Source organism: Trichoplusia ni, chromosome 6, assembly GCF_003590095.1.
Source record: "Trichoplusia ni isolate ovarian cell line Hi5 chromosome 6, tn1, whole genome shotgun sequence".
Lineage (NCBI taxonomy): Eukaryota > Metazoa > Arthropoda > Insecta > Lepidoptera > Noctuidae > Trichoplusia > Trichoplusia ni.
Window position 1 is genome coordinate 8,010,804 of NC_039483.1, and position 25,287 is coordinate 8,036,090.

Sequence of the window (25,287 nt, forward strand, 5' to 3'; positions counted from 1 at the left end):
GTATAACCTGCAATTTTTACAAATATTAATAACTAGCAGTTGCCCGCGACTTCGTGTGCGTGGTAAGCAAACCCATAGTACATTATTTTGTTCTATTTTCAATAAGTATTAGCGGCGTACGCAGAAATAGGTTTCCGATTTTACACCTTTGGTTACATTATAGCAATTTTCTTACGGAACCCTAATATTTTTCGAAATAAATTATAGCCTATGTTCAACGGAGATAATGTAGCTTATCAACAGTGAAAGAATTTTCCAAATAGGTCGAGTAGTTTCGGAGCCTATTCGTATCAAACAAACAATCAAATCTTTCTTTGTAATATTATAGACTAGTTGTTGCTCGCCTTGATATCGACAGACCCAAAAACCGCTGAGCACAATATTTTCATTACAATTGGTTCAGTAGTTTTCGCGTGAAAGCGAGACAGACATTAACTTTTGGAAGGATTTTCCGATTGTTATTTGTTAAGATCATTATCGTGTGTTACAGGTAGACTGTGTTAAAAAGTAAGTCACAGTACTATTCGTGACTGGTCTGTGGCCGTAACTCAATTATCATGCCCCAAAAGAGTAAGGGCATTGACACTGCTGTGAGATAAGATCGAGAAGTGTCAATATAGCTATCGATATCACTGCAAATCTGATAAAAAACACATTTTAATATCATGATTTCATTTGAGTTGAAAAATCTGAGAAAAAGAGCTACAGAACGAAATTTAAAGAAAACTAGACGCTAGTCTTTCGAATTTAGCCAAGTGAAATTTCTTGCTCATTAGCCTACATTCGTTTCCTTGTAATGTCGATTAGATACTTTATCGTTTTACAGACAGTTTAATTGTTAGAGATAACATGTTATCTTTTTATCGTTGGCATCTTCAATTGACATTGCATATTTGTGTTGTAGATAAAGACGTTATATTTACTGGATGTGTCATCTGTTGAAGCCAATCCTACACCCACATAAGAGTGCACATTCGAAATTCTAACATTTTTGGTGAATTATCTGGTTTTATCATTTAAATCGCCTAAAGCGCTGCGAAGTGGATAAGATTTGCAAAAAATAATACGATCAATTCGACTGCACTGTTAGCCAAGTGGTAAAGGACGCGTAGGACAAAAATCTTAGTGTGATCCACGAATGTGTTTGTGTGTTTTCTCGGGGCATAAGGATAGAAAAGAAAACGACGAATAAAAAAAAAAACGAATTTATCCTTAGAATATTCTCGGAGGTTTGAATTTCTTCAGTGTTTTATTAGTAGGTATTTAATTGAATATGATAAGCGTGATTGTGTCTGATCGTTTCGTAGTCTATGAGCTGTACAGTATGTAAAGCAATGCAAGCTTCACAAGGAATTTTATCGTCTCTTAATATAGTCATCCACTCACAACCATTTTAACTCAATAAACTTATGTCAAAGGAATAAGGTTGTTTTTTTCGTAATTTGCCACCGTTAACACCTACGGCACAGAGTCCCAGCCGCCCCAGGGGTACCACTTATATAGGTCAAGGTAAAAAATTTCCCACTTTTGTAAATTCTCCACTTTGAGATGCCAGTTTTGGAGCTTCAAAAAATAATAATAATTGAGTACAGTACAAATATTACGTTATTCGAGCTATGTAAATATTCAATAGAAATGTCATGGACAAAGACGCGAAATTGAGTTTTCGCTTTCCAGGTCTTTGAGTGATGGAGAAATTTTTATTTAATTATGAGAAGTGAGCCAATTAATGATAAAAGGGGTCCGAACCTAAAATTATAGCAAAATATCTTGAAGTATCTAACGTATTCTGCTTTGAAGACGATTTGTTTTATGATATATTTTTGACCCAGAAAGTACAAGGACCAGCTGAGTGCAAAATAGATAATGGACAAGCAGAAGTCAAGTTGAACTGCAATATATCAAGATGATCACCAGTGATTTTTCAGGCAAAATAAATCGATGGGCTAAAGTGAGAAAGCTTACTTCTAGCTTCTGAATAAATAATGTTTGGTCAGAGGACGTTCTAAGACCTACCCTGATTGGTTAGGTGGGTTGTTTGGCCAATGCGTTCTACGGAAATGGCAAATGTTTGGCAAACGTTGGTGTATGTTACAATACGTGGAAAGTGCTAAGGGTGTAAGGCATTATAAAAGAGTTGATGTAATTGGTGTTGTAGAAATGTGTTTTCTGTCATATTTTAACCGGACGTTTGTAAGGAAGTTTTATACTTTCCTCCAAAATAAAAAAGAAAAGAGACTTTCAATTCAGATTAGTAGGTATTAAAAACCATCTGCTCTTTTCACAGTCGAGTGCAAATGAAATGTTTGCGCATACATATGTATAATCACACTTACTCCATGGCGGGGCAAAGTATATGCAATCTCCACCACTATTCTCTATTTTCCTTGTTGATAACGTCTGGTTAACATTGTATATAAATTCAGTCGATTTGACAAAATTCAGTGTCTGGACGAACTATTGAGCAGTATAGACCGCGTTGTTGAAGAGAGATGGGGCTACGTGCAGTATCGTGCGCCGTCTTGCTCCCACTATGTCAACAGTCTTGCTTCAAGAGTTTCTGGTATAGAGATAGTCCGACATTCGCTCGAAAATCGTGACATGGGATTTTGGGGATCTAAGATTAAAATCAAGGAATGTGAACCCTCCGGAAAGACGCTTTTGTCCTTCTTTAAGTAACAGTCAATTGTCAAGTTTCGACTTTCCCTTTAAAATATCTCAGTTTCGAGGTTCCATTCTAAATATTGGTGAAATAAAAGAAAAAGGTTTGTTGTCTGTTTACCTATCATAACTTACATTTGGTTATGGCAACAGAAGATAAAAAAGCAGTAATAATTAGATATTTTAGAAATCATAAAAATCTGAATCAGAAATTGTCTCGCGATCAAAATTCTGACAGAATAGTAATTCCTAGAAAAAAAGTAGTTCTCCTCTCACATAAACATTACTAGAACCCTATATTATAATATTGACATGACAATCGTATAGTTACGTATTGAGAGCATTATTTGCTATGCAAATAGCAGAACCCTGCCTGCACAGGTTATCGTCATTGACAGCGACGATTCAATTACTATTAAACTAACACATTGATATACTAAACTGTTAATGTTATTACTTACGAGTATCGTTGAAACTAATTAGGTTGACATCTCAATTATCAGACCACGATTAGGGTACTATCAACGATCTTAGTCTCATCAGTATATTAATTTTCCTGGAATTCTCTCTTGACTGATCACTATGATTATTTTAAAGGATGGTCTGCAACTGATTAACTGTGTCGGTAAAAAGGTTTCATCAAATAAGGTTTACATCTAAGTGCATTAGACAGTAATACTTTCTGGCTCTTTTGTGGAAAAGAGTGTTTCTAGTTTATCATCTCGCTTCCACTACTGTAATAGCTTTGAGATGTGGTGGCAAGTCCTCCCCAGAATCCTTCAAACGTGTTTTAAAATCTCCTTGAACTAATAAGGAAAGCGTAAGCTGGCTTAAAAGATGCTTAAAAAGTTGGTACGATCAGGTCTTTTTAAGTTTTATTAAAGGATAAAAAGCTGACCTCCTATACGGTCAAGATTTTGACCTTGATCGAGAGGACACTTAAATTAATTTCTTCCCAATCAGGAAAAGCCTTGGTAATAACTGAGAAGTATTCTTCACCTCTTCTTGGATGTGCATATTTTTTTAGGATATTTACACTAATATTTTACTCAGAGAAATGGGAAATTTGACATACTGCATGGTTTTCGCAAATCATTAATTCTTTGTTCTATCAAACGATCGATTTTTGCTTAGCATGTTTAACTGTGGGGCAGATTTGAATAACTTAATTAACCGTACTAAACGCACGAGAAGTACAATTAATACCTTTGTGCTTTAATTTGCTCTAGTAAATTATAATAAATGGTGCATATTTCTTCATGAAATATTCCATTACCACACTTTACCTCATCACAAAGTTACCTACTTACCTTAAAATGATCGCAACGATCCTCATCCTTTTTTTGCCAGGCGGACATAATGGCCAAATGAGAATGGTAGCTTTTAAATCTCAAGTTATACGAAACGCTGGGCAAGTGTACTAAATCTTAAAGTCGTACGAAAGCACCGCCTTCGAGAAGTCACGAGCATTTTAAAAGGCTCGCAGAGTTAGTGTAGAACATCAAAGAAATACGTCGGTGTACTAAATTAGATAAGGCTTTTTACATTATACTTGTGACTTGAAAAATACTCATACAAATATTGACGTTAATAAAATGCATAAAAGGCAAGGTGATGTGTTGCAGCAACATTGTAACGTTCCTTAATGCCGTGATTGACATTCGTGTGCTAGACACACAGCAGATACATAGTCAAATGTTTTCGGCTATCCACCATGCGGCATTATGCATGTCTTAGTCGTTACTAAATATAATGCAGAAAAAAAAGTCAACCATCTTTTTATCAGACATGTCATGACAATACTTCTTAAAGTAATATTTTTATGACTTTTTTAAATCTTGATAGCTCAATTTATTGCTTAGAGCAGCAGAAAAAAACAGAGTATACCGAAACTGTCAGTGCCTAGATTTTAAACATTCACTAGAAACGAAATAGCTACATTTGTACACATGGTACCAAAACCAATTTCTTTCAGTGACAGCACCGCCTTATACTTCCAAGTAACTTCCTCGTAAGTTCGATTTTTAATAAAATAACTTCTTGAGTTTGTAGATGGCCTAAATTGTCGGGACCCGGGCGTGCTTATCGGTGACACAGCAATCTGATGCTGACGCCGTTAAACCCCAAGTACCCTTGTTTCACTTACAACGATACTTTACCTACAATACTTAAAGAATGAAAAGCTGAGTACCTAATGAAAGGTATCGGATCGGAAAAGGACTTTTGTTAAAGTACTAAGTTAAGTGACAATCTGTAAGCTTACTTTTGACAGCATCAAATCTGCTTTAATCGAATTGAAATCGATTAGGAGCTTCTAAACTCGACGATAGATACATTCACGCATTCAGAAGATTCCATGGATAAGAATCGTAATATGAGGAGAAAGAGTAGTAAAAGAAGTATTCGAGTAATTATTCTTTCTTTTAGTACAAGCAAATTTATAAAAATACTAGCTGTTGTCCGCGACTTCGTCCGCGTGGTTAGAGGAAATTGCGACTATAACTTGAGATTTAAACTATCCTATCTCTCAAGTTGGATCGAACTGCACATGGTGTGCGAATTTTATTATAATCGGTTAAGTGGTTTAGGAGTCCATTGAGGACAAACATTGTGACACGAGATTTATATATATATATATATTAAGATCATAAATCGTTCATGAAAAAAGGTTTTTAAAAACCATTGCGCAAGTGAACAAAATTGCAATCGGCGTTGCGATATACGACATTTTAATATTATGAACTTTGATGAAAAATACCTACTTTAAGTATAAAATACAATAATAGTATAAATTACGTCATTTATGTTCTGAACATTTCTTGGCTAAGTTTTACTTGAACATAAAAACTTGAAGAAAACATTAAACAACCCGCTTTACAGCCCCCGTAGATAGAGTTATTCAGTAATTTTCATTTGTTTCAAAGAACGGAGATTTCATAAACTTGTTTCAGACAAAAGTTTAGAGATTTTAATACACTGCGTGTCAGATTTTAGGTACATTTAATTAATTCTGTTTTACTTGGTTAATATAGAAAATGTACTTCGATACAGCGGATGAAACAACTTTTTACATAGCTTGCTGACCTGTGTAGAATATGTACCTACTCAATATAAACTATTTTTTTCAATACTCTATCTAATACACAGGAATTGGATAAGAAAAATGAAGATCAGGCTGAGTGGCGTGCCAGGCATGTGCCAGCTTATACTGATGATAATATTATAAACATCTGACAGAACAACAAAACAGGAAGTTTGGTTTTACCATGATTTGTTTTTAAAAGAAAATAAACGTATTCCGTATGTCGAGTATTAAAAAAAAACGGTATAAGGTACTCCGAATTCTTCAAAACAAGTGTTACTGATAACTTAAATTTTCAGATTTTAAATCAGGTTTGAACGTCGCCTATGAAAGGTTATAATGAATCCTAGGCAAAGATTCTTGTGATCTACTTTTGGTCAGCTGTTTCAAAGCTTAGCCTTTGTGCTATTGAAAAGTCTTCGTAGGGAGCTGAAAGATTGTGAAGAAATGAGGCTACGTCATTCGAATTTGTGTATAATTCAGGGAGAAGTATTTTATCAGACAGTTGAAAAAGGATTGAATCCAATTTACAATCATTAATTGGCGTAAATAGCGGAATCGGGGCCCTGATTTCCCACTATGTTGGTATTCGCGTTCTTAATCCTAGAATACTATAATTGTCATCTTTACGCGCGGTGTCATATTGTGTGGGTAACCCTGGTACCTACTACTTCCCATTTGGTAAACTTCCCATTTCGTAAACCTCAAACTGTACCTACTAAAAAGTTGCGTTTGGTAAACATTATACATTTCATACATTTAGTCCCATTTCGAAAACATTTCAATAATTTTTTGTGTTATATCCCATTTGGTAAACTTTCAGATGAAATGGGTACAGTCAAGTAAAAAAAGAAAAACGAAACTAATGATAACATTGTCATTTATTTTGTTAAATATTTTTAATCACAGGTACAATAGTCGGATTATGTGTACGTATGCCATTTACACATATTGATATTTAAAAACAGAAATAAAAAGTGGGGTGTACAAATAACTTTCAAAAAATTTAAGAAAAATCACAGTTCGATTTGACTATTTCGATGACAAGTTTTATTTTTTTAATAACATAAGTCAATCTAGATGCGAAATCAACTTATATAAAAAAACAATAATCACAGATTTGGTACTATCTTTTTATGTTAATGTACATTAACATAAAAAAATACATACGAAATCAACTACTTATAAAATATAAAAATAAACAGTCACTGATTTGGAACGTTAACGTAAAAAAATTACATACTAAATCAACTATAAAATATAAAAACAATAATAATCGCAGATTTGGTACAATAAAATAAAAAATACATGCAAAATCAACTTTTAAATATAAAAACAAATAATAATCACAGATTTGGTACATTAACATTAAAAATTACACACAAAATCAACTATAAAATATAATCACAGATTTGGAATATTAACATAAAAAATTTACTACCTACACTACAAAGTTAAAAATCAATAAATAAATTATAAAGTGATACAAGCAATTCTTGATAATTCGTTCAAACAATTTTCCAATGATATTCCCGCTCGGTGCTTCTTTTGCGGGAAAAGCACGTGGTATTTTTACAGACTTTAATACGTTTTTTTTACTTCTTCTTGATCAGCCATTCTTTTTGATGGTCGAGATACTATCTCGAGACTGAAGCATTTAAAAATATATACATCTCTAATTTAATACTAATTTGACACTGACTGTACCGTACAAAAATAACAATACTAACAAAGTTTACCAAATGGGATTAAATGTATGAAATGTATAATGTTTACCAAACGCAACTTTTTAGTAGGTACAGTTTGAGGTTTACGAAATGGGAAGTTTACCAAATGGGAAGTAGCCAATTATTCAGAGAATACAGTTTTCACTTCTGTTACCGTCGCACAAACTATTTACAACTAAAAATTAACAGCAAACAACAACTACGTAAACAAATCTCCAGGTATTATTATAATGCAATAAATTCCCGGTTCTAGATAGGAAATAGGCGCAGACCGCGCAGAGAGCGGCCTCAGAGCAAACAGGGTCACTTATAACCCTGACCCGCCTGTTGCGCCCCCGGGCGAAGGTCGAACAAAACCCCTCTAATATCATTGAATATTTTATTACTTGTACATCTCTAGACATACAAGTGCCTTGTTTTTTTTCTAAAACGTAAATAAGATGTAGATATTTGGCGTATAGGAATGGTTGTTTATTTTTGTTAAGAAAGAAAAAATATAGCGTGTGAGTGAATCTAGCATCTTTTCTTTTAATCGTTTTAAGCCAAAGTCATTACAAATTTTAAAGATCTTTGCAGACAAATAATAAATTATTTTTAAAGACGTTCGGATAAACATAGTAATAGAAATGCACAAGCATTTGAAGCATTTAAAACGGCACCTATAAGGATTCACTCGGACAGAAGAGCCTGATGAATATTTAATAGCAATGAGTTACAGTGACTGAATTGCATTTAAACAAGTGTCAGGCGTCAGTTGGTAAATTGTAATAGGTTAATGTGTCAGAGTTTGCTTATCCACAGTGAGTGTATAATCATATTTTGTTATGCAAAACTACGAGCTTACTAATGGTCGCTTGATGGTTATGCAGTTTTGTATGTGTAGGCACAATGGAGTATGGATTCTTGAAGCAGGATCGTTGCCATGATGACGTTGCCACCTTTCGTCCCTACTACAGCAAAAGCATTGACAAGCTAAGGGGCTTTTTACTTTTGATTTTCCTTTAAAATTTACAGCCTCTATTACATACAAATAACAAAGTGATACAAGGATGAAGTCACATTTGTACCTAATAATGTATGTTTTTAACGATAGGTACTTTGCTTTTTGCTTACCCCTAAAAATTTTTGGAGCACCGCTAAATAGCTATTATAAGGCAAATATTTACAAAGTTTGCAAGCATCGCTATTGAAACATTTACAAAACTCAGCAAATTGGCTGGCGTTCAGAAAGAAGTTTCTTAACATTTAACAAGGCAAGTTGGTTGAAGTTACGACAACCAGGTGAGGGTTATTGTGTGGACACATCCAGTTTTAGAGAATAGTAGGAGTATACTTACCTATATAGAAACTATAGATGTTGGTCTAGTGGTTAGTGACTCTGACCGCTATACCGGAGGTCGTGGGTTCGATTCCCGCCCAGGACAAATGTTGTGTGATGAGCATGATCATTTGTTGTGGTGTCTGGGTGTAATTTATCTATAATATGTAGGTATGTATTTAGAAATATATAAGTAAGTTTATCAGTTGTCTGGTTACCATAACACAAGCTCTGCTTAGGTTGGGATCAGATAACCGTGTGTGAGTTGTCCCAGGATATATTATATTATAGATATTCATTAACCCCAATGAAAAAAGTAGGGTTTTAGAAGTTTGAACGCTATGTTTGTTGCACCGTAGCTCTTAAGAGTGTGAACCGATTTTAATGCGGTTGTCTTTTACTCGAAAAATGTTTTGTTTGGAAATTGTTATTAGTAAGTTCTACTGAAATTGGTCCAGCCAGGTATTTCAAAATATAGCTCTTTTCTAAGAGAGGGGTGTTGTAAGACCGGTACGTGTGCTGTCTGCGACACTGTAGCTTCTAAACGAGTGAAGCGCTTTTGATATGGTGAAATTCAGACCAAAATATGGTTTATATTTTGGTCTTAAGATAGCTTAAAAAAATACCGTATGTTTTGCTCTAACAAGTGCAATAGGGGGTTTATATTTATAAGGTATTCTTTTGACGGAATTCCTCAATAAACTAGGATACCCTACGATAATTTAAACAATATTAAGACAAAACCCTTATTAAATATACCTTACACTACATAAGCTACAAGTTTTATTGAATGCCATCAAAGTGACATTTTCAAGAATACAAAACGTTTTAAGGACAATTAGAAACCGTTTCTAAATTTAAGTGTAAATAAATTACTCTTCTTTAATAATCCTCAGTCCAAAATGCTTAAAATTTTCGTAAGTATGAACCCATTCATTTGAGTATCAACAATGAGTCCTATTGTTCCTTGCCCCATAGAAATGGGATCCCGACTTCTAATTAGGATGCCCGCTTATTGTTCATTTAACATGAAAAAGTATTTTGTTTTATAATTACGCTACGACTAACTATATTTCGTAGCATTGTCTATCTTAATATCTTTGAACAAAGGTCTAATGACTAGCACTAACAATAGTGGTAGTATTTTTGTGAGTTGTAGAGCTTACGTGAGAGGTTTTAGAATGATTTACCTATTAAAAAGTTTACGCAAGAAAGTTTATTGGGCAACAGGATTTATTATTAAATTGTATAAACGTAAAAATCTACTTAGTAAAATACTTGTAGTATTTATTTTGAACTCATCGAAACATAACCAATCAAATCATTCAGAAAAAAAAAATGAAGGCAGATTTTAAATCATCATGTAGCCAAAATGTTTTATCATTTTAAAGCAAAAAATATTGAATACCGTATTTAACAGAAAACTGAACTTGTGTACCAGAAAAAAACGTTCTTAAGTACTTATATAAATAAATTCTAATTACATGTTACTCAACTAGCTAATTCCCAAAACGATCACATTCTAAATATACGAACGACATCACGCGACAAACGGTCACTTTTGCACTTCCCTGGGGCGAATTAGTGCCATCTGAATTCGTAAATTGGCAATGGCCTTTACACCGATATTCCCAAGAGCACGCCAGCTAATAGCAATTATCGTGACTAGGTAACTGTCATGCGGAATTGTCCGTCAATTTGTACCGAACTAAGTGGTGCTACTGAGTTGGTACCAGTTATATGTATTGATTTATACTTCAGGAGTTTTGTTTATTTATATATTGTGTGGCTTATGAAGGACTGTGAAAGATTGTTTAACTCTTTAATCCGGATTAAAAAAAAATAGATTGTGCTAGGTTTGGAATGAGGCGATGGAGAGCTACTCTTACGCTTAATACGGTCGATCCGACAATGGTTGACCATCTTTATAATATCAACTAGCTGACCCAGCAAACGTTGTTTTGCCGTTTTTTTTCTAGTTGTACGTATTTTTAATGCCACATTATAAAAAAAATAAAAACAAACAATTTCGTCCAAAAAATATTTTTTTTTGTTTCAGCAACCCTTGTCACTTAAGGGTATGAAAAATAGATGTTGTTTTATTCTCAGACTTACCCAATATGTATACAAAATTTCATAAAAATCGGTCGAACCGTTTCGGAGGAGTACGGTAACTAACATCGTGATACGGGAATTTTATATTTAGGTAGATGTCATCCTTGACAGTCGTAGCGGATTGTTAAGAACGTAGAAAAACAGATAACTGATCTTACTACGTTTTATCGTGTTGCGTGAGCCGCATCTCACTTCAACACCTGCAATAATATGACTCTAAGACCGTGGCTTTAGGAAACAAGAGTGGTTCCTTAACAAGCAGAAATCGCCTAGGTATAGCAAGTATATTTTAGTAAAATGAGACTTTCCACTGACCACGTACGATCAACCTTAATTTAGTTCTTAAAAAAAAACTAAATCAAAGTGAAAGTAAAACAAAAGATTACAAACACACATGTCCTATATGTAGTAATCTCCAAATATAACAACATAATATGTACAATTTTCATACATAGCATATAGATGGCGTGCTTTAATATAAATTGTACTAAACGACAGCTAGATATAGATTTGTCCATTTACTGTTAATGACTGACCTACACATTTAGGTTATTAATTATCTCTGCAGCTAGAATAGCGAATGATGTTAATAGAAATTAGCATTGTTCGTTGTTAATTTATAATGACCAAAGCAAACAAAGCGTTTGTATTTATAAAACGACAATTGTTTGTTGGTTAGTCTCTAATTATTCTAAATGCTTTGCTAAAACTATCAATTTGAATTCTGGGAGTTGGTATTTCTGTTTTGATTTTAAATGCTTATAAACTAGTGAAAATCATAAAGTTTAGTTCCGTTTCAATCTGGAATATCTGAATCTGTTTTGAACTCTTCTTTGCAAGGAACAGTAAAAAAAAACTTAGCGGCTGAATTTGGTACTTTGGGATCCTAGTCCTGATTTTTTATATTTATACTTATTATTAAGTGATAGGTAATGAGTGTGATTTTGTTACTTATAATATACCACAACTATTACGCAACAATATCTATTCTCAAACTAAGCAGACATTGTATTATGAGTCCTAAATACCTGATAAATATACTTATACAGGGTGTAAGGAACACCGTGACTTTTCCGTGGGACCTGAGTTCTAGACATGATTCCAGACCCCACTGCGTTGGAATTTTTTATCGGTCTTTTCATGAAAATTGCAGTTTTTTTTCGCGTTTTTTTAATTTTATGTGTCATAAAATCATTTTTCCTACGTATTTCAATAATATTTTCATAAACAAAATCATTATTAAGCCGTTTTCACAAAAAAAGGCAATGTAAATGAAACACTAAAAACTGCTCCCGATCAGCTGATTCGTAAAGGTACTCGTCGGTCATCGCTCTCTTGCAAATCTAACCGAAAGTGACGTCAAAACCGAACCAATACTCATGAGCGACAAGCGTAAGAGATAGCGCAACTATTGCGCGCGCACTCGCACGCATTATTCGTAATCCTGCCTACTATTCCTTTAAAAAAGCCGCGCGCTTTGTAGGCACCGCTAGCCGCCTTTGTCGACACCGCCAGCGCGTCGCCGACACCTACAGCGGTATCGGCGAGTGACGTACCTGTGACACTGGATAAAATAGTACATCGATTTTTGTTACACGGGTTCCATGTTATAAAATAGAAAATCACCTTCTCAGCGTTTATCAACTTATCGTACTACGAAATTTATTAAAACCTTTTATTATTAACAGTTTGTTATTGTTTAGAATTCTGTAGTTCTAAAACATGTTGTTATAAACAATAATTTTTTTTTCTAAAATTAATCTCTGTTTTGTTACTAATATCCATCTACTAATGAAATTCCTGCCTAAAAATTTTTATAATTTTTTTTCCTACGAACTGCTGAATAATTATTCCAGTCACATAAAACAATTATGTTCTTACACAAAAGTACATTTTGTGATTAATCAATTTTAAAGGTTTAAGTGAAGTACTTTATTGTCAAGAATAATTTTACGATATTCACTTCGACCTCATGTAATTTATCGATAAAGAATCATAGGTACCTAGGTCCAACACTACTCAAAGGTAAAACCGAAAGTTCGGCTTTTTTCAAAATAGTACCTATTTTTACTCAGTTTGTTCCTTACGCTAATCGAATGTGCATGTGCAATCGGGTAATTCGCGGACTAATTATCGTGTAGGCAGACAATTTTATTGTGTTAAGTGATATAAGTGCGTGTGTTGTGTGTGTATTATTTAAATTACGATCCTAGTAGCTCGATAGGTTATTTTACCGCCCGGGAGAATGGCAACATGCTAATGTGTTATGGCGAAGCACGTGGCAATGCAAGTCTCGCGATGAACATTTACTGGACGCGGTACTTTTTGCCCCGGGTTCAGCAGCAGATTTTTCGCCGCGCCAAAATTTGTGTGCACGTAGATGGCGCACATTTCGAAATTTTCGAACCTTATCTGGTTAGAAGTGAGCAAGATTAAGGTAAGAGTAGGTTTGATTTAATAATACACAAGACACAGATTGAAGTCAGAATAGTGTAAATTGATTGGTATTTTTTTGTGATTGTTTTTCGTTACATCACAACATTTTTATAAAATGCGCGCGCGTTTCGAATGTTTCGATCGTGTCGCCGAGTGTCGCCCTCCTACCACATTACAGTTCGTGTAAGTACGTACGCTGAGCGTAAGGATCGAGCGGTAACCAATTCATTGCGTGCTCAAAAATGACTAAATCTATAAATATTAATCTCCGACGGTAGCGACTTCTTTAATATTAATTAACACGTTATTTTAAAGTCATTATGCGACTTTGGTGGTACGGTGTTCCTTACACCCTGTATATGTCTGAATACATACATAATATAGCTAAACTTCATCCAGTCACCGATCATGATCATACTCATCACACAAACATTTGTCCTGGGTTTGAATTGAACCCACAGAGCAGCCAGACCAGTCAGGGCCTCTAAACACTAGACCAGGATGCCAGCCCTACATTTTTTGAGATCATATTCATTATTATTATATAAACTCATCAAATTATTGTGAATCTCATAGATCTATACCCTCAAACGTAGTTGTCACATATACGTGAGTACGTAAGTTAATGTTTAATAAAGGTAAAGTAAAACGTAATAAGTGTGAGACACCATACAGGCTACCCAACCCTCCTGAAAACGTAAATGTTGGTGTAAGAGGACCAAAGTTTCTCAATCACGATTTACGACCAAGTAAAGTCGTGAGTTCGTATATATTAAACCCAGTATTAGTGTGGTAGTGGCTCGAAACTTGCCTAGGTTTATAAGGCCTTGGAAAGTGAGTGCTCTGTGTAGAACAAGGTTTGCATCTTTTCTTTAAGTACTGGTAAATTTAGCCTGACGTTGACTAAAAGTGTACGTAAGTAGATTTTCTTAAAGGTGAAAAGATGAGATATTTAACACAAGAACAAGTGCTTAACTCTACTTAACAAAAATTTTATAACTTTCATTCATATTTGAATATTGCTTCTTCTTTCGATAAAAAGGGAAACCTTTCTAGAAATCAATAGCGTTGGAAAATGAATTTTGGAACTTATTATCTACATTTCGAATAACCTGCATGTTCGAGTCTGAATCGAACATGCAGGTACTACTTAAAGCTTCTAATATTTGGTTCGAAGACCACGTAAAAAAGTTGCGTTTAGATTTCCTGTCGTATGTAACATAGTCTAGTGCCTAATGAAAATAAATTGCGTCAATTCGCCGTGTTCACACATCCATTAAAAGTTTTGACAGGCTGACGGACAGATCTGTCCCCTTATTAGTGGAGATGGACACTAGTGCCAAGGGCAGTTAGACAGTCGGTAGAGGTGGAAATGAAACTATAATTGTCAATCTGCTCGTTCATTTGGCAGCGGATATGCACTGATATACGTGGACTCCAACTGGAGAACCATTTTCAAGCTTCGACGCCAAGATTTTGTATGTGTTGTATTTACATTGGTAAATCCTGTGCCAAATCCATTGTTTTGTTTGGATAAGATACAAATTGCTAATTTAAATTTTAGAAATAGCAAAAAATAAATTGTGTTATTTATTTTTCTTCTGAAATCTATATCTACTAGTGTAATATAAATAAAAAAACAAGATTAGATTTCAATTCGATTGTACAGATTGAAAGATTATCCTACTAATATTATAAACGCGAATGTATGTATGGATGGATATCTGGATGTTCGTTCCTCTTTAATGAAACTGGTTACACCAATCTTTTATATTATTTTTTACCAAGATTGTATGTTCCCGTGGTACTTTTTTCGATTTGTAGTAGGCCGGCTCCCTGAGAATGGAGGTTAGAAACTAGACTTAGAATTGGCTGTTACATCTAATATATGAAGCGTAGTCCTTAGGTGTATAGAAAATGTCTCTATCGCAAGAATCAGTCACAGCAAGATCTGAGGTCCCCAAATAAACCAATAGATACATTAAATAACCAAAACGAATTTATTTTATATCTCCATTCAATTTATTTATCCAACCCTTCTCACGTCACTTTGTGTCTATAGATTCAAATAGGAGTGAATAATTTAACGTGGGATGAACTTGTCTGCCATTCTTTCAAAGCAAGACTGTTGGCGTAGGAAAAATGAGACGCCAATACGCTATCATATGGTTTAAAGTTCACTGTCTCGCTTCCTCAATAGGGACAGACCCGATAAGTGTTGTTGAAGTAACTTAAGAACAGGTACCAGTATATACTGTCAGGGATAAGTAAAGTGGTAAGAGTTTCCTTCTTTCCTAGATCCGCCTGTTGCTTCAACAGCCGAAACTTTCTGAATATCTATCGACCACTTCTCAAATACTTTTCAAGATATTGCCCGAAGCTCGGTCGAAAATTTATGGAATTTTATGCAAACTTTTTGCACGCTTTTTTCGAGATGTGAAGTTATTTATTTCTTTATTGCAGTGAAGTTTCGGATACATCCTTTATACATATATTTGACATACTTTTAAAGTAAATTATATTAAAAAAAAGACTTTCCATTTCAAAAAAAAAATAATGAAAACCGTAAAAAGAATTTCTCAACTCATACGTATACTTTATATCTCAAAATGAATATACTACTATACTATACATACGTCCTACGTAACAAATTTTACATCTAAAATGATTGGAATCAGTTGTATGTAACATATTAATTGTAAACTAACGGGCTCACAGCCTAACAGGTACAGCTCGCAAAGTAGAACACAACCTTGACATGATTTCAATATTGTTTTACACAGATTGTTCATTCGTACTACAGTATGAGATAACTGAGAATGTAATGTGATAACTCTTACTGGCCTATAACTAAGCTACCAAAGAGTATATAATCACATTTAATTTTAATATAGTCTACTTGAATGGCCATTATAAAAAGTAAAAATGTGTTTTATCTTCAAAAATGGTCAAATTCTTATTCTGTTCTTGAGCGACATCAAATTCAAATTAATTAAAAGAACAAAAACAAAATTATTAAAAAAAAACCTTTTGAAATTGTGTAAAACCGTTACAAAAGCATCGAGCTACTGCGATGTAATTAAAGGCACAAGCCACATGAAAGGTGTCTCGGGAGCCTTTCATTTAATTACACACATTTACACACAACACGGCTCTTTGAGTTATGTCAACAATCCAAGCTGATATCATCTCAGTAAAAATTGGACTAAGCTCCTTGTTTGTGAAATGTAAAAGATTTTTTTTTGAACAAAAGTCTGTTGCTAGCCCAGAGCGAATTGTTTCCGTTTGTAATTTGATATTGTAGCTATCTGTATTTCAATGTAAAAGCTATTTTAAAGGTTCTCTCTGTTTAATTCTGTTTAAGTGCAATTTATAATGGTATATAGGTTTAATTTGATTACTCAGGCAACATTTAATTCCATTATTTTTGATATAAAAGGTCTATATGTATTAGAATTATTGGGCTAGTTGAAATAAGATCAAACGTATTTAGTAGCTATGTAAAATACAGGAATATCATAAATTGAAAAAGAGTCGATGTAAAATACGGTTCTAGTATTCATCGACCTCTCAACATTGAGGGTTAAGTACAAATAGAAAAAAAAAATCCACAGTGAGCCTCCCATACAAATCGGTAACCAGGTATCATACAGCAAACGCATCAAATATTAGCTATTACCCCCAAACTTTAATGAATTCCATGTGATTATCGAAATAATTAATCACACCCAATATAAAAGCCTCATTAGGATTATCTGTTCACGCGGAATTATTTAATACATCATCTTTTTTATAATCCATTATTTATTACTACGTGAGTGAGAGCAGGTGCGCCGTATTTAATCTATTGCTGATCGCCATATTCAATTACCATTATAATTGATTTCTCTTCGCCTAGTTCATTTTAATTAAAAATGAGGGTTCAATTCAATGGTCAAAACTTTTTGAAGGAAATTATTCATTTTCTTTTTTGGAATTGACAGTTGAGAACTTAAAATCAATGCAATTGTTTCTATTACTAACAACGAATTAAATTATTTCAGAAAAAAAATAGCATCAGGTTTATGGTTAAATGTTTGAGTTATTTTACGTTCGTTTGTTGTATTAGGATTCGGAATCAAAATCAATAGATTTTATTTTAAGTAGGCCGTTTACAACGTTTTTTAACGTTACATTATCAACACACACAAAATGTTGATCATAAGAAGAAAAACTGCAAGAAATTTCGTCAGTTACTCTTTTAAAAAACAAAATAATATCTTTCTCATACAGTGATTTATATTGCGTTTTTGTTACAATAATTCTGCAATGTATATAAATGTATTCATATGAATCAAAATCAAGAAGCGACAAATCAGTGGTCCACCCGTTCTTGAGTTTTAAATGGCTGTACCGAAGTGTTTTACATTGCTTTGGAATACATATTCTGGTTATTTTAACAAAATATAGCTTTAAATATCAATCAAAATCAATCAAAATTCATTTATTCAAATTAGGCTACTAAGTAGCACTTTTTGAAGGTCATTTACATTGGACAGCACCCAGTTTCGCCCACCCTTCACCGCTTCCTAAGTGCTTTTGCTGTGAGAGAAGAAACGGCGCAACAAACTCCCCAGCAGCACGCTGCCATTCCGTTTACAAAAAATATTATAATTGTACAGAACAATAACAAAAATAAGTGTGCAGGTGCCATGCCAAACAAACAAAAGTTTGAGGTCGCTGTATATAAACCTATACGAAATTAAACTTTAAGTACTAAGGCCAAGGTCAGCAGACCGACCAGCCACCGCAAGCAGCACCCGTTCACGAGTATGACGCAAGGGTCAGCCATCACCTCCCTCGCCATATTAGAGGGAAGGAGGTGACCCGACCCAAGACGCCACCGCAGGCAGTGACGACTTAGGGAGCATGACGTATCTGCTGCCGGCTAATAAAATAAAATAAGACTGAAAGAAATACCCCAAACGTTGATTTACCTGGCCCTAAACACGGAGGCGGCATAAATTGCTACGTCATTCAATTTTATAATTAATAAATTATACATGTCAAAATTTATAATAAATAATATATACGTGCATGCGTATAATTATACTAAAAATAAAACAAAATAGGTAACACAATGTTACACACATAGAGTATGTCTATCAAATTACACAAATACACGTCAAACATTAATCCACACTAAACCGTCCTGTGTAAATCACGGCGACCAACTATTTTTATCATTTAAATAATCATTGATTGTATAGTAAGCCTTCTTGCACAGTTTATCTTTAACCGTTGTTTTAAATGAGTTAAAAGGCAATTCCAATAAAGTGAGAGGCAGTTTATTGTAGAGGCGAACACCAAGTCCCACAAATGAATTGTGTACCCTGTGTAACCGGTGCGATGTACCAATTAACTTATGTTTATTTCGTGTATTTATACTATGAATATCACTATTTTTGGAGTATAAGTGAAGGTTTTTTCGTATCAGTAGTATATTATCTAAAATAAATTGGGATGCTACCGTTAAAATGCCTATCTCTTTAAACCGCTCCCTAAGAGAAACTCTAGAGCCTAGTTGGTAAATGGATCTGACAGCTCGCTTTTGTAAGACGAATATCGATTCGATATCTGCTGCCCTACCCCACAAAAGTATGCCATAGGACATAACGCTGTGGAAATAGCTAAAATAAACAAGACGAGCTGTGTGCACGTCAGTAATCTGCCTAACTTTTCTAACCGCATAAGCCGCAGAGCTGAGTTTATTTGCTAGGTATGCAATATGCGCCGTCCATTTTAATTTTGCATCAACTGTAACGCCGAGAAAAACCGTTGACTCTACAGTCTCTAGTACTTCATTATTTATAACAATATTTGGCCCAAGATTCTTAACATTAGGCATCGCAAATTTAATACATTTGGTTTTTTTGGCATTCAAAACTAAATTATTAACTGAAAACCAATGTGTGACCCGAGTAAGTGCACTATTTACTTCGTTAAAGTCATTTCTGTTTCTGTTAACTTTAAATATTAAGGAAGTATCGTCTGCAAAGAGCACAACGTCACATATGCCTTTTAAAAAGAATGGTAAGTCATTAATATATACTAAAAATAAAAATGGGCCGAGTATTGAACCCTGGGGTACCCCTAGTTTCACAGGTAGTCCGGTGGACTTACTACCATTTACATCTACACATTGGACCCTATCACTCAAATAGGAATTAATTAAATCCAGTGATCTATTTTTGATACCGTAATATCCGAGTTTGCATAATAATGTGTCATGCCGGACGCAATCAAATGCCTTTGAAAGGTCACAGAAAACGCCAATAGCGTTCTGAGAAATATACACCAATATTATCAAACTGAAGTGTATATTTGTTTGAGAGCGCTAATCTCATAACTAAAGGACGAATTGATTTTTTCGTGATAGATACCTAGTAGATTTATTGAGGCAGGCTATATGATATCTATCATCACGCTATAATGTGTGGGAACAGAACAGCAAAGAAATATGTTATATAAACCGGGAGAAGATGTGAGCATTCTAAAACTATTAATCGGTTTAAAAAACTTAACTTTTAAATTAAGTCTTCATAGCAACGCGAACAAAGTCGCACGCAACAGCTAGTTAAATATAAAAACATTTAATACGCAATGACGCGTCTACGCACAGACCAAATAATATTTCATACCACATCTGTTTCGGTCTTAACAATTTAAATTCTAATATAACTTTATGACAGTACAATGTTTATATTCTATAACACTCGTGTTTGGCATAAAACACCCGGAATTAATGTGACACCTAAAATTGTAGTCTTACGAATATATGTACAAGGAACATATTAGTCGATTACTGTCTAAAAAAGATAAAAAAGTAAGTTAAAATAAACTTTCATAGCATCTACCTGCTTCTGTACGACGTTGGTGAAAAGCCTTACTTCATATGTTTTCTAGGACTTGTCAATAACTTTAGACATAATAGAAGGAAGCTACCTGGTCTAAATTTTTATGTTACAAAAAATAAAAAGGGACAGAATAATTATTCTGTCTTTTTTGATAAGGAATTCTCAATTGAGAATCTGTTACTACATTCAAAATAAACATTCTTTTTAGAAGTCGTACTTCTTATCCAAGCAATGGATTATTAAATGGCGTTAAACTCTTTTATAATAGCTACAAAATCCAACAAACGATTGAAAATTAAGATCATTTCTGGAGGTAAAAAGAACCAGCCTGCATTTTCTCTTGCAATCCGTCACCATGGCTTAGATGTAAGTGATGACAAAGGCATTGTGAGAATCCTTTCCATTATATTCTATTAAATTATCTTGCTTGTAAGAAATCCCGTTTTACTGGAGATAGTATTTTAGAAGTCTACTCACGCGTATTTATCAGGGTAGCCCGACTAGTTCGACTCGCGATCCCGCCCCGTCTGCTCATGATAAAGGACTCCGGTTGGGTCCGAAACTAGTCGGGCTACCCTGATAAATACGCGTGAGTAAACCGTTACATCATTTATAATGAATCAGTTTCACGATAGTTATTATAAAAATATTTTAGAAGTCGGTACGTTATTTTGGTATACGAAGACACAGTTTTTATAAGCTTTTCATTTTTAGGGTCCTGTTTTACCAGGCTGTGTTTCGTGAACAATGACTGTTCTGATTTTTCAGGTGATGTATTCCTGTTATCGCTTTAACTTAAGAGATAAAAAATAATAATAACATTGAACGTTGAGCAACTGTTGCTGTATTACGCACTTGGCCATTGTTTTGCTTTCATATATCCTTTGTCTGTAATCAAATCTTGTAAATTATTATTAATGGATTCCTGAATTCCAAATGAACTGAAAATTTTCAAAAAAGTGTACGATTTTATCGTACAATGCAATATTATAATGTCAAGGAGATGACCTGATGTACTTCTATCTGACGGTTAACCAATTTATGGCTCACCTCTATTCAAAAACAACCATTCATGGAGTTTGATTTGTCTCAACTAGTATTTAAAAACAGAAACCAAAAAAATCTTATGATAAATGAAAACTTGCTTTGAGCGGACATCCTTAGCTTTGTTTTTGCTTATCCATAAATACAAAAATGTAACTTGAATTCGATTTGTTTTTTGTACAACACGTGCTGGAGATAGTATGAGAATTAACGATGACTTAATAAAGATTAACGTGCATTTGTTCACGAATTGTAGAAAAGCGTTTAGATGTAAGCATTGTTTGTTTTCTAAATACAACGTTGATAAAACCCCAGTTTTTATCACGATACAACAAAACCTACTTAGACTGAAAGAGTATGGCAACATAGCATGACACATAAAAAACAAACCAATCAAATGCGAGTCGAGCTCAGGACACTGAAACTATCCCGGTTCATGAAATAGTGCTTGGTGATGGACAGACGGACAGAGAGCGGGGCCTCATTACTAGGGTTTCGTTTATATCGTTTTAACGGTCCTTAAAAATAACAACTAACACGGGTACAAAAATAACACAGGTGTGCATTATATTTCATAAATATACTTACAGGGCATAAAAAAATATATCCTTCCAATGTAATCCCCGGATCATTTGAACCAAGTATTCAATATACTACTAATACTTCGTAATTAGAATTTAATGACGCAATAAGATATAAATTAAGTGAATACTTACACCTCATTACAGGCCAGTTGTAACATGATATCCGCTATTAATTCAACATCATCTGGCAATGGGAAGATGGCCGAAGTTCCCTTTGACAGTCAAGTTGTGGAATGACGTCACAAGCCCAAGTGCTAGACGGGCTTCATCTACATAATAGGATTACCTGACACCTCTTTGAGTTATTACGGAATCCGGAATGCGACATGCGAAACCTATTTCATTATAGCTGATAAATGAAGAATATGTATAGTTGTGAGGATTTGAATATGCCAGATTAGTGAACTGATTTTCTTGGGTGTGTCTGGTTTTCCATTAAAAAAAATCAAGCACTTTATTTTGACTTTCTGAACCAGGTTCCGTTCAAACGCATGGCTCAAATGTGTTGGAGCGACAAGTAAAATCACGTTATTAGACAAATGAAATTCTCATAGATTTTCCCATTATTTTTGAAGTCACGTCATTACCGGAAAGAAATGTTATCAGGGTACCTACAGTTTCTTGTTATTGTTTTGTTTTTTTTCTTAAACAGAGTTTCTTCGGTACATTTTTTAGACATGGGGTTTGTATAATTGAGGATTGGATTAACTTACCTAAGTGTCATCCAATCGTAATTTTATGAAGGTTGATCTGAAATATAATTGATTAACAGAGTAGTATTCCCATTCGCTACTGTGTGGCATCGCGAATTTTTTCAGAGAATAAAAAAAAAAAAAAAAAGTTTTTTAGTCTATGGCAACTCACAACTAAACGTCACTGATTTAGAGCTAACCATGATTTTGTGGGTCCCATTATGCCAGGGTTCAGCTATTGATGCTGGGGTTGGGGTGGGTGATTATATTTCAGATCAACCTTCATAAAATTACGATTGGATGACACTTAGGTAAGTTAATCCAATCCTCAATTTTATTTCATGTTGATCTGAAATATAATTGATTAACAGAGTAGTTGTTCAGAGATTGAGGCATAATGGGTACATCTTATAAGCCTGGATATGATGAATAACGGTTAAGGCTTTATAATTATTAAGATATCTATTTATAGTGGCATATTATCCTAATATTAGTATCTATATTTGTTTTTCTCCATATATTCTGTCATACACATTGATTATTGATCAACTATTAATTTTCATTTTTTATAAAATTAGTCTGTAGTAATTAACAAATTTTTCTAAATGCCAAATTTGTAAGCCAAAAGGGCAGAACATGTTGATGCATATATTGTCCTTATATTTTCACCACATCAAAAAATGTTTAATACATATATTCTGTCATACACATTGATTATTGATCAACTATTAATTTTCATTTTTTATAAAATTAGTCTGTAGTAATTAACAATTTTTTCTAAATGCCAAATTTGTAAGCCAAAAGGGCAGAACATGTTAGTGCATATATTGTCCTTATATTTTCACCACATCAAAAAATGTTTAATACATGTTTTAGGCAAATAAATACTTCTTTATCTTTGTTCTATTACTGAGATTAATGTAATATGAGTTTTTAAGTGGAACAATGAACAAATTTTATGTTATGTTACACATGTTTATGCAAATAAATATATCTTTATCAATTGTTCCACATATTGTGGAGACTGTGTCCACCAATTTCATGATTGACTATTAATTACCAATTTGTGGTCTTTTTGACATCAATGTAACTATGACTTTTTTTAAGTCATACAAATTTCCTGCACCTTGTGCAATTTGATCCTTAACCATTAGCTTTTAACAATGTAACTATGGATTTTGAGTAAGACACATTTCCAATACATAGTGATATTGTGTACAGTTTGATAATTAATTATTCATTATTAACAATGTAACAATAAATTTTTAGTAACAAATTTTCTACACATTGTGTTAATTGTGTCAAACAATTTGATAATTATTTTTAATTATTTACAATGTAATTATGATTTTTTTAGTAATACAGATTTTCTTCATATTGTTTTAATTTTGCCATAAAATTAGATAATTAGTTACTAATTTTTGCTCTTTTTTAGCGCAGTAATAATAAGAGTATTTAAGGTACTGCAAATATTTCTTATTTATAAGCTATTAATAAGAAATAACAAGATGATAATGAGATATTCCATTTACTGTCAGTTGCAGTTTGTAAGTCACTCAATTATGATTAAAATTAAATTAAAATTTTTGTCACTGCAGTTGTCGGTTCCTAAGACATGAGCTATAAGGCCTTGCAAAGGTAGTAGAACCTACAACCAAACCACCTTTTTCCCTGATTAAACTCAAGAGCATTCCTGCTGCTCTTGCAGATGTACTGCTGGAGTGTGGGATACAGCTGTCAGCAGGTATAAATTTGATACCTGATTAACTGTTTTGAAGGCCAAGGGTAAAACTTTTAATATGGTAAAGTTAACTTATTTCAGGTATTGGTTAAGGCTACAAGGATCTTTAAATCTTAGAAGTTAGCCATAATTTATGATCTTAAAAGTAAAAAGTACATTATGGTTCCTTTCCTTTTTTACTGAGAGTAAGGTTGGTTATCACAATTCTCATCTTATTAATTGTCAGGGGTGTGACATGGGCTATGTTATTTAGTTTAATGTATGAGAGGGCGGCTAGTACCCATTGAGCAGCTATCCAAGCTAGGAGCTAGAAGATGTTTGTGTCTTGGTTCAAATAAATAACTAAATAATTCTGTGTCTTCAGATACAGGTGTATTGTATGTTTCATTAACATAATATATGTATGTTTGTGTCTATTGTCAAAAGAGTTATTCCTGTGCCATATAATTATGTTCTAGCCTATTTTGTCATCATGTTGCTTGTAACCAGTTGTTGCAAGTTCTATTTAATAACCATCTATACTTTCTTAACCCATAAGCAATATGTTTATAATATTGTGTTTTGAGGCAGCTAGCAGATGAGTTAGCTGGTTCAATACAAAATATGGGTTCTGGCTTTCTGTAATACAGGCAAATCTCAATCTGAGTAAGCCTCTCAGAAATCCTTTGTTATCCATACCTAATTCCTCTCCCATCTTTAGAGTCAATGCTGATTTGTGTAAATTTAGGGTTTTGAAGCTAGCTCCATTCTCTAAACTTTCTATTGATGTTTCCTAATTAATAAGGGTGAAGATCAAAATAGGATCCCGGTTACTGCTTTGTTGACACAGATGGTAACATGATGGTTTAAATGAGCTATCTAACGTTGGCTTCTAACTGCTTCCCCTAAGAGATGCTTTTTGTCAGGGCACCTAGTCTGCTCAGTGTGTGTTGTCGGTTAAAAATCCCAAAATTGGGTGAATAAGAACTTGTGACTTTTTTGCTTTGTCATT